This window comes from Hyperolius riggenbachi, chromosome 1, assembly GCF_040937935.1.
Source record: "Hyperolius riggenbachi isolate aHypRig1 chromosome 1, aHypRig1.pri, whole genome shotgun sequence".
NCBI classification, from domain to species: domain Eukaryota; kingdom Metazoa; phylum Chordata; class Amphibia; order Anura; family Hyperoliidae; genus Hyperolius; species Hyperolius riggenbachi.
Window position 1 is genome coordinate 405,497,417 of NC_090646.1, and position 13,507 is coordinate 405,510,923.

Consider the following 13,507-nt stretch of genomic DNA (forward strand, 5'->3'; position numbering starts at 1 on the left):
AGTTCAGGAGAACCATAAAGCAACGAGATCAATTACGATATATATTGATCAATTTAAAGTGTAAAGAGTACAAGCCGCAGGGCGAATCCCAATTCATTAATAAGAATTGATTTGTTTGTATTTCGATTTCAGGTGTTTGGCAATATGGAATTGAGACAGCTGCAGTGCTGGCAGCAAAGATGGAGATGTCAGTCGGATAAGCGAAAGGTTCCAGATGCCAATCTAAGCTTGGAGGAACACGAGATTCCTGAAATCGGAAAGAGACTAAAACACGAGATTCCTGAAATTGGAAAGAGACTAAACCATGAGATTCCTGAAATCGGAAAGAGACTAACAAAACTGTCGGAGCAAAGCATAATGCAAAGTGCTAATGTTTTTCTTTCCCAGGGTGGTGCTTTTATAATGAAGTGTACCATGCTGATGGTGATCCTAGGTTGCCATTCCGTCCTAGGAGAACGAAGAGAGGACATTCTCATGTATAATAAGGGGTTAATGAGAATACAAGGCCCAAACATGTTGATGTTGGGTGACAAAGGTACTAATCCTTTCACACCTCCCTCTGATTGGCACAGATGGACCATGCAGGGACGGAGGAAAGGAGCACTTGTGCCAGGAGAAAGCAAATTTCATGGCACAATGTGGGTGAAAGGTCTGAAGGGTCAAGTGTGCGGGCAGTGGGAATTTAATGGCAGTGTAAATCTGCTATTGAATGCCACACTCCCAGAATCAATGCACCGATCCAAAGGTTTGTTAAAAGGTACATTGCAGTATAATGGGTACATGCAAAAGGTGGAGTGTGTGATTCAGGGGTACCTTGTCTTGGTTATGCAGAGTGAGATGGGTCCAGATTGGAGAGGAACGAGCAGGAGGCGTCAATTCTCTTACCAGAGAGACGCAGGGGACAACATCACACTCTGGAGCTACCAACAGAGAGTGCCTCTGAAACAACTATACACACGTAAAGGCTGGGAAGCCAAGGGTGGGTGGTTCTCGAAACAAGAAGTAACAATCGAGATCAAGCCACATTTCCAGGTGACAAAGAGGGTGGGGAGAGCGGTCCCGGGGGAGGGAAAGCCAACACAGGGAACCCCATCCACACTACACGGGTCACAACAGGGGACGATATTACACAGTCCATATGCAGCAGCTTATCCTCATGATAGTTGGGTAAGTGAAGAGGTACTCTTAATCGAAAGATTGCAGAGAGTACAGTCTTCCCGACCTCAGGTACATATTGTGCCTCAGGACGTAAGGGGGGAAGAGGTCCAATCAGGACAGCTGGGGACATATTTTGTCAGCGAGAGATTGGACAAGGGGAGGTATAGTAACTTTTCTGGAGAAGGATCTTTTGCATGGCATCTTCGAGATGTTTGGGTGAACAAATGGAAACGGTGCAACATTCCTTTAGGCACCGCCACTTCCTTAGTTCCCACCTCAACACATGTCTTACACCAGGACCTGAGAGGTCAACCTTTTTTGGTGCTAGACGGGGAGGTGAAGCAAGTAGAGTTGTCCTCATGCGGGCAATTCTTGCAGAAGTATCTGCGTTGGCCGGGGCAAGCCAAATTTAGTGAAGAAGCCTGCGGGTTCAATAACGCAGACTGCGAGGCTACCATTCAAAAGATCCACCCTGAAGCCAAACCAATAGTTCCGGTGGCTGAAGGAAGGGTTTAGTTTTTTAACATAAGGTCTAATGATACATTCAAGGTATATTCTCATAATTGTTCCGATAAGGGGGATTTTCCAAGGGGAACATATTGTGTGAGTGGAGATCCCATATGGATCCTGTCATCCAGGCTGGATGACGTTGTTTCTCAAATTGTTAAGAGAACTCTAAAGGTCAAAGTTTCACGAGTAGTTCCCGTCCTGAAAGAGAACACGACATGGGACGAAGGGGAACAGGGTTTGATCCAAGACGACCACATTTTGTTACAAAGGTTAAACAAACAGTACACTAAGTTAGAGGTAAGATTTCACCATGATACAGGTGATCTTAACGAGGTAGAACACAAAAATGAGCAGGTGAGTTCCAGTCTGCCCTGGTGGACAAAGGTTCCGGTGATGTTCCAGGGACACTCGGACGGGGCATCTGCAGTTCCAAAGTTCTTTCTACACCCACTGGTCGTCTGGATGGGGATGACAACTTTAGGCATCGTTATCCAGGTGAGGTTGCGGGTTAAAATTACGTAAAATAAATTAACCTGGTCCAGAGATTGGTGCCTCATAAACAATCTCCGGAACCAATAGTTTAAATTAAGGGATATACAGGGTTACGGGTATAGGTTTAGTAGTACCTAGGAGCTGATTGTATAAAGGCGCTCTTTTAGAAGGCACCTGGCACTGCTCCGTTTTGTGACAACCAAACGAGTTTCACTTTTCTGTGGTCATGCAAGTTTGTGAGTGATACGCAAGTGACGCAAATGCGGAGCATGTGGTGTTGAGGGACTTAGAAGTAGGGCTTCCCCAGAGAGCCTGGGTACAGGAAGACCAAGAGGTCTTGCTCTCTCTCTTCCCGGGGTAACCGCCTAGAGCAGAGAAGTTGTGTGAGCACGAACATCGAAAAGTGAAACATACAAGAAGAGAAACAGGTACTGGGAGGTTCAGACGCTGGGATCTGCGGGTCAAGCCGTTTTAGGGGGGATTGTTATAATTTAAGTAGGCCTCAGTTATTTGGACTGAGTTAGTCAAAAAGGCTTGATGAGCAGACCTGTCCTTTAAGGGGATTTTCTCTGTAGAGAGAAAATCTGCAGTTCTGTCAGCAGAACTAGAACATACCAAGAAGCTGTTCTGAACAAGGCCGCGGGTCTCTCTGACCTGGGCATGTACCACCACCAGAACAGAAAACATTGGCCATGTTTACAAAACATCCACATTCCTGTAAGTAAAGGAAAGGTGACATTAAATATTAATCGAGTAGGCGTGTATGATGACACCACGAGTAGGGCCCACCAATAATCTGATCTAGGGGTGGCGAATATGATGTCACGTTTAACTCTTTCCTAGTCGGTATTAATAGCTGGACGAGCTGAAAAGGGGCGCTCTCTCTCTCTGATTCCTGCTATGCTTCAATACTGACTGGAACCCAATTAGTTCTCTAAGTATGTTCTTCCTTTCTGTAATCTGATATAATGTATGCTGTACATAGGTAGTCTAGATGTAACATAGAGTAGATACAAGAAGACCTGGGTATCTTCAGTAGGATAGATACTCAAGTAGCTGTAACGCAACATGGAAGTCTGCTTTGCCAGGAGATGAATGTATCTATCTGTATTCCTGTTTCCTGAATAAATAACGTAAATATCGGAAAAGCCTGAGAAAGTCTATATCCTGTTTGCGGTGTGGAGAGTCAAGTGATCTCACAGTCTGTGAGACGATGGTGTCGAAGCAAGGTGATAAGAACAGTTTATTACAATGGGAAATCAAAAACTCATGTGATCCGCATCCGTTTTTGATGAGTTTTTTGGGGGGGCGAAAAGGGAATAATTATTTGAAAAAAAAATTCAGTTGACTAATATTAATGTTCATTAAAAACGCAGAACCGAAACGCATGAAAAAACTCACATAAACCACACCCCAAAAAACATAAATGAAGAAAACCCGCAGAAAAACTCATGGCAAAAAAACAAAACATTTTTGCATGAACAAGTGTGACCCCACCCTGATTGTTCTTAAGATGCTGTACACATGAAAAAGATCAGTTCATGCAAAAACCTGCATTTGGGTTTTCCATCAGCGTTTTTCCTGTATTTCCGTTTGCGTTTTATTATCAATATCCATATTTAACATGTAAAAATAAATCATTTTCAAATTAGTTTTTACCTTATTTGGGCAAAACACATGCAAAATACATACACACGAAAACAGGGACAAGCGAGAGATAGGATCCACAGCACTAGCGAAAAGTGGCTAGCGCGATCCAGGTACAGAGTAGCAGAACAGAAGGATCCGCAGCGCTAGCGAAAAGTAGCTAGCGCGATCCCAGGAGACAGAACAGAAGGATCCCCAGTGCTAGCGAAAAGTAGCTAGCGCGATCCCAGGAGACAGAACAGAAGGATCCCCAGCGCTAGCGAAAAGTAGCTAGTGCGATCCCAGGAGACAGAACAGAAGAGATAGCTGGTAGCAACCGCTGCACCAGCTATACTCCAAGAACAGAGATCAGAACCATTTCCTGTCAACCACCATAGGGACAGGACAATGGCAACAGGCAAGACAAGACAGAACAGGCAATACAGATAATACAATCCTAACTGCACTAGGGAAATCTGCCTAGCGCAGATTCAGGAATTACTCTAAGCTGATGTTCAAACAGAGAGCAAGGCTGACACCCCACCAGGAGTGTTACATAGGACGAAATCCTTATGAACAGCGAAGCATTGTGGGAAAGACATAGTACTTATAGTACACGCCTCCAATGAATGTGGCCAGGCAATTTGCATGACAACGTATGCAAATTCCTCTGCAAGCACAAGCTACAAAACTGACAGAAGCTCTTCTTTCCAGAGTCCTGCAGCATGCAAATCAAAACAATGGTCAAAAAGCTGCCTGCCTGCACAGGCAGCTGAGCAAATCATCACAGGCAGTAATCAGGCCTGGGGGTGACTACAGAAATTGAACTCAGGTGTAATAAACCACCTTTAAGTTATTTTTTAACAAGGGGGGGCAATCACTTTTTCACACAGGGCCATGTAGATTTGGAGGGTTTTTTCCTCACTAAATAATAAAAACCATCATTTAAAACTGCATTTTGTGTTCAAGTAGGTTATCTTTGACTAATAGTTAACGGTTTTTGATGAGCAGAAACATTTAAGTGTGACAAACATGCAAAAGAATAAGAAATCAGGAAGGGGGCAAATAGTTTTTCACACCACTGCATATGCCTGATCTTTAATATACATTCACCCATTAATCCGTTTTGTTATTTTAATGGGTAATAATAACACCAGGTGGTGTAAGAGGCCCCCTAAGAAATATTTGCAGTTTGTATGGTAATACAATTAAGAGTACTTTGGTCTTACCTCCTTCTAGGAACAAACCACATGAGGTAAAATGTAATATTTATTTGATGCACATAAGACAAACCATAGGCAAATGCAGGGGGGATTACAGCTGCCCAGAATCCCCCCTCCGACCAGAGCCGATGCAGTGTCTGGAGACAGGTACAAGTTGAGACACCAGAATATTTGCAGGTATCCTGCAGCTCATAGCACTGCCTTTTCTTTCCCTGCTACAGTTGACTTTTGATGGAGCAGCAGCATGTTTACAGAGCATGGAGCAGCTTTGGGGAACTTAACAGAGTCATGTATGAGCACTTCCCTGTGCCCTGCTGTGTGAATGCTTCACTTTCCCCTTCATTACCAATGTCCTGTTACCTGCTGTCCTCATTATCTATATCCAAACTGCTTCTGATCGATCCCGTTCGGTATCGTGAGCAGATCGGACATTTAGGAAATAATTGTCAGATCCTGTCAGTCGGACGGGAAATTGCATTATGTGTACCCAGCATGATGTCCTACCATATTATTATACTGTATTATGCGTGGCTGAGGGAGACCTTTCAGGAATACTCCCCTTGAAAATCCTGGGTTTGCCCATGCAGACAATGCATTTCACAGGTACTAGCCCGCTTCCTCAGGTCAATAGAAAATTCCTAAGTTTCAGCAGTCACAAGTGTGGGCACCTCTTATTAAGCTTAGAAAAGTTAATAATAGGCGCTGTGGAAAGAATTATGGAAATGTATAATTAATCTGTTAATCTTTATGTATATCCTTTATATTCTTATGTGGCTATAAGGACCACATGCACAGAATCAGACTAGTGTGTTAGAGTGACACTTTAAGTAATAGGATTATTATTAACCAAGGAGTTATCACGATATCACTGAATATATGTCATAAATGCTTTTTGAACCTTTTACTGTGCATAGTCTCTTATGTCCTTCACAGTGAAATTCCAGAACACCTCCCCACCCCCTCTGTGTCATGGAGTGCCAGGCACAGAGGAAACAAGTTGGAAGGAGCAGTCTAAACCAGTTCTCTGGAGGTGGGGGTGATTTTGAAGGACATGAGACAAGGAACTGATGTCAGAAGACTTCCTCTTTCTGTTGACTTTTACTTATTCATGAAGGACAAGAGAGGAATTGAGCAACCCCACCCAAAAGAAGGAACTGGACATGCTGATTGGACTTTTACCAGAAAGAACTGCCCAAAAGGAGGAATATTTTATCATATTGATTAGAGTATAAAAGTTCCCTGCACACAGGAGAAGCCACTTTTCTACTGCTGTGCAGGGTCTGTGTAGCTGCAGTCCCAATATATATATATGCTGGCTGAAGAAAAGTCCTTGTACAAGTAAATAAAGATTTCTACGTTTTGGCACTTATTGGAGAATGTCTCATGAGTAAGATTATTTTCCTTTAACATCTGGTCCTTCGAACCGGAAACCTATAGTCACAGAGAGTTGAGGCCTAGGAGCACGTTTGCGACTGGCGAATCTGATAGCAAGCCGGTGAAAGCCCACCGGGGCACGTGTTCCCTTCCAACAGGTGGCCAAACGCAACTAGATCTCATGTCCTTGTGACATACGGTTTATTTCGAACCGTGAGACTTCTTCAGCCAAGGTCGGTGAAATCGCCTGCTTAGGATTCTAAAACAAACTTCTCGGGTGTCCTGAAAGCTTCTTAATTGTAAGTACTACCTTTTATTCCTGTAACTTCTCGTACACAGGGCTGCGCAAAATTAGAGTGTAAGTTTTGATGTGTTGTTATGATGTTTGAAGTAAGGTTTAAGTCCCTAAGTCCTAAGTAACGGTTTATTACACTGAGCATTGTCAGGTCTCTGCTGCAGTCCCGAGGTGCCTTAGCAGGAAAATTTTCATCTTAGTGCAGGCACGCTGCCTCAGCGGGAATTACAAGATCTTTGCGCTGTAAATGCAGGAATTGTTACATCTTTGTGCATAGAGGGCAGTACATTTTCCGGGAGGGGACCCACGGAACATTGTGAAGAGGTGTGTAAACAAGGGGGGGGGGGTGAGTTAAACAGTAAAGAATTGTTCGATTGTTGTGAGAGAATGGGCCAAGGTACAAGCAAAGTTATGGCCACTAATGATGAATGTGTTATGCGCAAGAAAAATAAAAACTGGGTAAAATATTGCAGCCTATGGAAAAGTAAATATGATTTTTCAGGACACCTGCACCTTGAGGGGTGCAAAAACCTTGTTTCTCAAATTAAATGTGATGCTCAGGGAAATGTGGTTTTAGAGAAGCAATATGGCTTACCAGAAGCTCAAAGATGGCTGCTAGAAGCATATATGAGGAGGGGCCAAGTCTTAGCACATTGGTTAGGAATAGAGAACAAAGACTTGGAGGAGGTACCATCTACTGTATGTCAGGTTCCCCAGAACCCTCCCCAAAACCAAACTCAGCCCCTCCCACGAAAGGTGGATGGGACCTCCCAGACATATGAGGCGGAATATGATATAACTGGATTAGACATAGATGAGCTACTGGATAAAGTGATGAAGGTTTTCAGTAAATATAGAGGTATAGCTCCCCCTGCTGCTGAAACAACAGATTCCCCTTATGAACGGTTTAGGATTGCTATACGTGAGGTTTTGACTTGCTGACAGTATGTTTATTTAGGCTGAAGTTCCCCTTTAAGGACTATGAAGGTCGCAAACGACGTGGGGAATGCTTTGAGTGTGGTTTGAAAGATCACCTGGCCCGACATTGCCCCCAGAGGGCCCGAGGTCCACAGTGACAAAGTGTGGTTAAGGGTACTAATTCTGCCCTAGTTGAAGGCAAATGAGTAAGTGAATTTATTGATGAACATAGAATGTTACGTTGTGGTGTGTGTAAGATGTGAAGCTGGGAATTACAAGCTCTGAAATCTAAATCACCAGAGCTCCCTGGGAGGTATGAGTATCAAGCAGAAGGGAAGGAGGGGGGGCTATAGGAGGGAGTCACAAGTTATGAGCTGCTGTCTGTTTGTTTGTTTGTTTGCTTGTTTGTTGTTTGTGTATTTTCTACAAGTATACAAATGTCTGTAGAAGTTTTATATTCTGTTTGTCTGATGTTTTGTCTGAAGATTGAAGATTTAAAAGCATTTTTACTGCCTGCGATTGTCTGTGAATGTTGGTCACTTGGAATGTGTTTGTAATGTTAAAGTCTGTGAAATTTGAGTGGAGTTTCTGCCTGGGATCTGTGAGAAGGTATGGGTTATGCCCACATTTCTGAGGAGGGGGCAAGAAGCCTCATGGACTACTGATCCTAGCCTAGATGTGTGTGTGTGTTGAAGCGGAACAGAGTGATTCGAAAGAATGCATGTAGCAAGATGAAAGGTTTGTTTGAAAAAAAATAAATAAATAAATATATATTTTGTGAAATCCAGAATGCGGGATACTAAAAAAAAAAAAAAAAGGAAACCCCGCAAATATTGCTTTCAACTATAAGAGTAAATATGATGATTTTTGTTTCTGGGAACAATTGATTGCTGCATTGCTGTAGTATGTGGGTCATTGTCATCGATTGATTGGCTGTTTTGATTGACATCTGATTAAATTTTTATAAATCGTGGGTATGTTAGAAGAAGTTCAGTGAAATGACTTTGATAGAAATATTTTGACTGCAATGCTTTGTCTAATGGCGAACTGCAGAGAGGGATGCATGACTGTAGTTCTCTGCCAAGAGCCCGCCACCAGCCCCACCCCACCCCCACCAGCCAAATCCCACCAGCTCCATCCATCCATCCAATCCCCCCCCCCCCCCCTCCACCCCGCCTATGCTGCACAGCCAGTTGCTTGGGCACTTACGTCTCTACTGTCCAAAAAAAAATCTGCACCACCCTGGCCCCCTGTACTTTTGTTTTCTTTGTTGTTTACTGACCAGAGGATGTTTTCCCCGTCCGCATCTGCGCGGTGACTTTTCCGCAGAGCAATTAACAAATCTTTGTGGATCAGTTCCCTGTGCACAGGAAGGAATGCACCAACAACTAAGCTGGTCTTACAGTAGTGAGCTGAAGAACATCGTAGAATAGATAAGCTTCTTTCTGCGTCTTTGCTCAAGCTGTGTGTTTTATCACTTACCCTATGCCACCCTGTTATATGGGATTCCGTCCCCCACTGTTTTCACTAACAGTCTGTATGCTTTCCCATCATGCATACGTTTGCGGCTTAGTGGCGTCTGCAGGGTTAGGTGTCAGCAACTGAGGAGCTCACCCATCCCACAGTCCATGGATGTTCTCCGGGCTCCCACAATACTGGCCATTCACCTGTGTGCAACATCCCAGTCCCCTCATCTCCCGTGGCAACGACTTGGCAGTCCTAACGTCTACAACTACAGCTCTCTCTGCTGACTTGCAGTCTAAGACTTTACCTACAGGTCACCCTGTATACCGTTGACCTACTAACCTTCCCTTGACTGATGTGATGTTTAACTGACTTGCAGTAATGACACATGGTTTTCTACATGTGTCAACAGGAGGGATGGTGTGGTAACTAAGCTAAAACAACACCACATGGAAGGAATAAGAAGAAACTATGATGTTTTGAGATGTTGTCCGCAGTTGCGAAACAAACAGATCTCCTCTTTTTCAATACACAGGAATAGCTCCAGAGGAGGGGTGACTGGCAGATTACCTGAGGCATACCCGCAAGCACCAAACACTTACCCAGGCCCAATACCCACAGAAAAAGACAGGACAAGGTAACAAAGAAAAAGCACTGTCCTTCCCAAGGGTGGGAGGGCCCTTACCAAGTTCCTGAAGCAAGCAAGAAGAAATTCCTGGGTCCATCTGACTCACTGTAAAAGGGTGCCCCTACCTGTCGCAGGGAAAGAATAGTTAGTGCCTGCAGAGAGCTCCAGTGGAATCTGTCTCCAGGGAAGGAACATTTGCCTGAACTGGTCAAGAAGGGCCGAAGGTGAGAAATATATTAGCAGGTTGCTTCTCACCTATACAGCTGTTCTTGTTTGAAGCAGGATGAAGGAGGTAGAGGAGGGAAAGAGGGCGCCCCCACACATGAGTATAATGGATGTGGGTTTCTTTAAAACTCCAGTGGGAAAAGGGACCATAGTTGCTATGGTAATATTGGCCCTGATTGTGATCATAGTTGAAGGAATCACCTGGTTACAACTCCCTACCGACGAGACTGTAACTAGACAAGTCAGAAAACTAATCACACAGAGAACGTCCAAATATACTAACCACGGGTATGGGACAGGGGTGATCGACTTGAATGCAACTATCTCACCCGGTATGGACAATGTAGTGTTTAGACTAAAGCCCACTGAAATATTTGTGGATAAGTATGGAACTAACTACAACTTTTACCTGGGAGCAAGGGACAGACTACCCATATTGAGCTGGAAAGATGTGTGGAAGACTACTGATCCATCTGGGTGGGAGACATCGAGTACAAAGTTAGATCCCAAAGACATAAACCTGTACGACAGAATAAGCATCCAGAAAGTCGCAAATGAAGTTTGGATAATATTAAAAAGACCTGAGGCGACAGATACTGGCACATATGTACTTGGGGTTACGATTCCAGGGACAGATCCCTATGTTATTATGACAATGACAATAACTGCTCGACCCAAACAGACTACTGAACGACCTCCATTGAACAGCAATGACAGGCTAGATAAACAGACTACTGACAGATCCCCATTAAACAGTGTTAACAGGATGGACGTGACTAGTAGCAAGGTTCTAGTAAAAGGAGAGCAGCTACCCCCTAGGCTACTCCATCTATTAAACGAGGTAGAATACAGGGGGAATCTTTGGACTACTTTGGCAACTTTTACTGCAAATCAAATGAATGCGTCTGACTGTATTGTGTGTGCAGCAGCTAGACCGCAGATTGCTCTGGTACCAGTAGTGGCGAGTGGGTCTGAATTAGAATGTATGATACAGAGTATGATAAGTGTGAATCAACCACGGAACTGTACTACAGAGAGAGCCCGTATGAAGGTACCGGGCACGCCACAGCGTGCATTTGCTACAGCCAGCAATCTTACGTGCTATAATAGATCTGCCCCCAGTAACCATCCAATGATTAAGTATTGTGGAGAAATAGTGGAGATAACCAATGATAAAGGGTTGAGCCTAGGAACAAAATGGCAGTTAGAAGATACTGGTGGACTTGTGAACCTAACAAAGCAGAATCATCATTGCCACCAGAATGGAAAGGGTTGTGTGCCCCTGTCTGGATGATAGAACATGTAACTATATTGCCCTATGAGTCTTTTTAAAATTTTGGTGGATAAAAAGCTACACTGGAGTAAAAGGGAGGCACCAAAAGGGAGTTTGGACCCATATGTATATATTGATGCGATAGGGGTCCCCAGAGGGGTGCCAGATGAGTTCAAGGCTAGGAACCAAATTGCTGCAGGGTTTGAGTCAATTTTCCTATGGCCAACAGTTAACAAAAATGTGGATTGGATTAATTACATTTACTACAATCAGCAAAGATTTGTTAATTATACTAGAGATGCTATCGAAGGTTTGGCAGAACAACTGAAAGCGACATCAATAACCAGCCGGGCGGTATGGACGAGCTGAGCTCGTCCATCACCGCCGGAGGCTGCCGCTCAGGCCCTGCTGGGCCGATTTTCATCAAATAAAGTGCAGCACACGCAGCCGGCACTTTGCCAGCCGCGTGTGCTGCCTGATCGCCGCCGCTCTGCGGCGATCCGCCGCGAGCAGCGGCGAAAGAGGGTCCCCCCAGCCGCCTGAGCCCAGCGTAGCCGGAACAAAAAGTTCCGGCCAGCGCTAAGGGCTGGATCGGAGGCGGCTGACGTCAGGACGTCGGCTGACGTCCATGACGTCACTCCGCTCGTCGCTATGGCGACGATGTAAGCAAAACAAGGAAGGCCGCTCATTGCGGCCTTCCTTGTTTATTCTGGGCGCCGGAGGCGATCGGAAGAATGCCTCCGGAGCGCCCTCTAGTGGGCTTTCATGCAGCCAACTTTCAGTTGGCTGCATGAAATAGTTTTTTTTTTATTTAAAAAAAACCCTCCCGCAGCCGCCCTGGCGATCTTAATAGAACGCCAGGGTGGTTAACAGCACTGCAGAATAGAATTGCCTTAGATATGCTGTTGGCAGAGAAAGGGGGTGTATGTGAATTTTTTGGGGAACAATGTTGTACCTACATTCCAGATAATACGTCCCCTGATGGAAAGGTGACAGTGGCTCTTCAGCAGTTAAAATATCTATCTGAAGAACTGAAACGAAACTCAGGTGTTTCAAACCCAATAACAGACTGGTTACAGAACTGGTTTGGAAGCTGGACTTCATTTTTTCAGAGTTTTGGTATCGCATTCCTAACTGTTCTTAGGGTTCTGTTCCTGTTAGCCTGCTGTATTTTTCCAATGCTAAGAACATTTTTTGCAAGGTTAATAGATAAGCATATGAGTACTACTATGTATGCAGCCTTAGCACAGCATGATGAAGAAGCATACGGTGATCTGGGAGGAGATTATGATGGCATGCTGGAGGGGGATGGCCAGGCCGACGTGTGAGCCAGCTCACAACCATTTTTTTGATCATTTCACTTCTATGCCCTGACTTGCTGTAGTGCATACCCATTTGCAGCAAAGGGGAATAGAAGGCTGTGTTTGCTTGAACCTCTAATCCCTGTAGTGGAGACACATTTGCAGATACCTGAGGCTTAAGTAAGCATGAGCACAGAAATGTGAATGTAAATATTCTTTTTATACACATATGTAATCAAGCCACAACCCACAGTATTAATTATAAACAGGAGGGAAATGTGGAAAGAATTATGGAAATGTATAATTAATCTGTTAATCTTTATGTATATCCTTTATATTCTTATGTGGCTATAAGGACCACATGCACAGAATCAGACTAGTGTGTTAGAGTGACACTTTAAGTAATAGGATTATTATTAACCAAGGAGTTATCACGATATCACTGAATATATGTCATATATGCTTTTTGAACCTTTTACTGTGCATAGTCTCTTATGTCCTTCACAGTGAAATTCCAGAACACCTCCCCACCCCCTCTGTGTCATGGAGTACCAGGCACAGAGGAAACAAGTTGGAAGGAGCAGTCTAAACCAGTTCTCTGGAGGTGGGGGTGATTTTGAAGGACATGAGACAAGGAACTGATGTCAGAAGACTTCCTCTTTCTGTTGACTTTTACTTATTCATGAAGGACAAGAGAGGAATTGAGCAACCCCACCCAAAAGAAGGAACTGGACATGCTGATTGGACTTTTACCAGAAAGAACTGCCCAAAAGGAGGAATATTTTATCATATTGATTAGAGTATAAAAGTTCCCTGCACACAGGAGGAGCCACTTTTCTACTGCTGTGCAGGGTCTGTGTAGCTGCAGTCCCAATATATATATATGCTGGCTGAAGAAAAGTCCTTGTACAAGTAAATAAAGATTTCTACGTTTTGGCACTTATTGGAAAATGTCTCATGAGTAAGATTATTTTCCTTTAACAGCGCCGTGGGCGTATTTCTTAGGTGCCTCCGACAGTT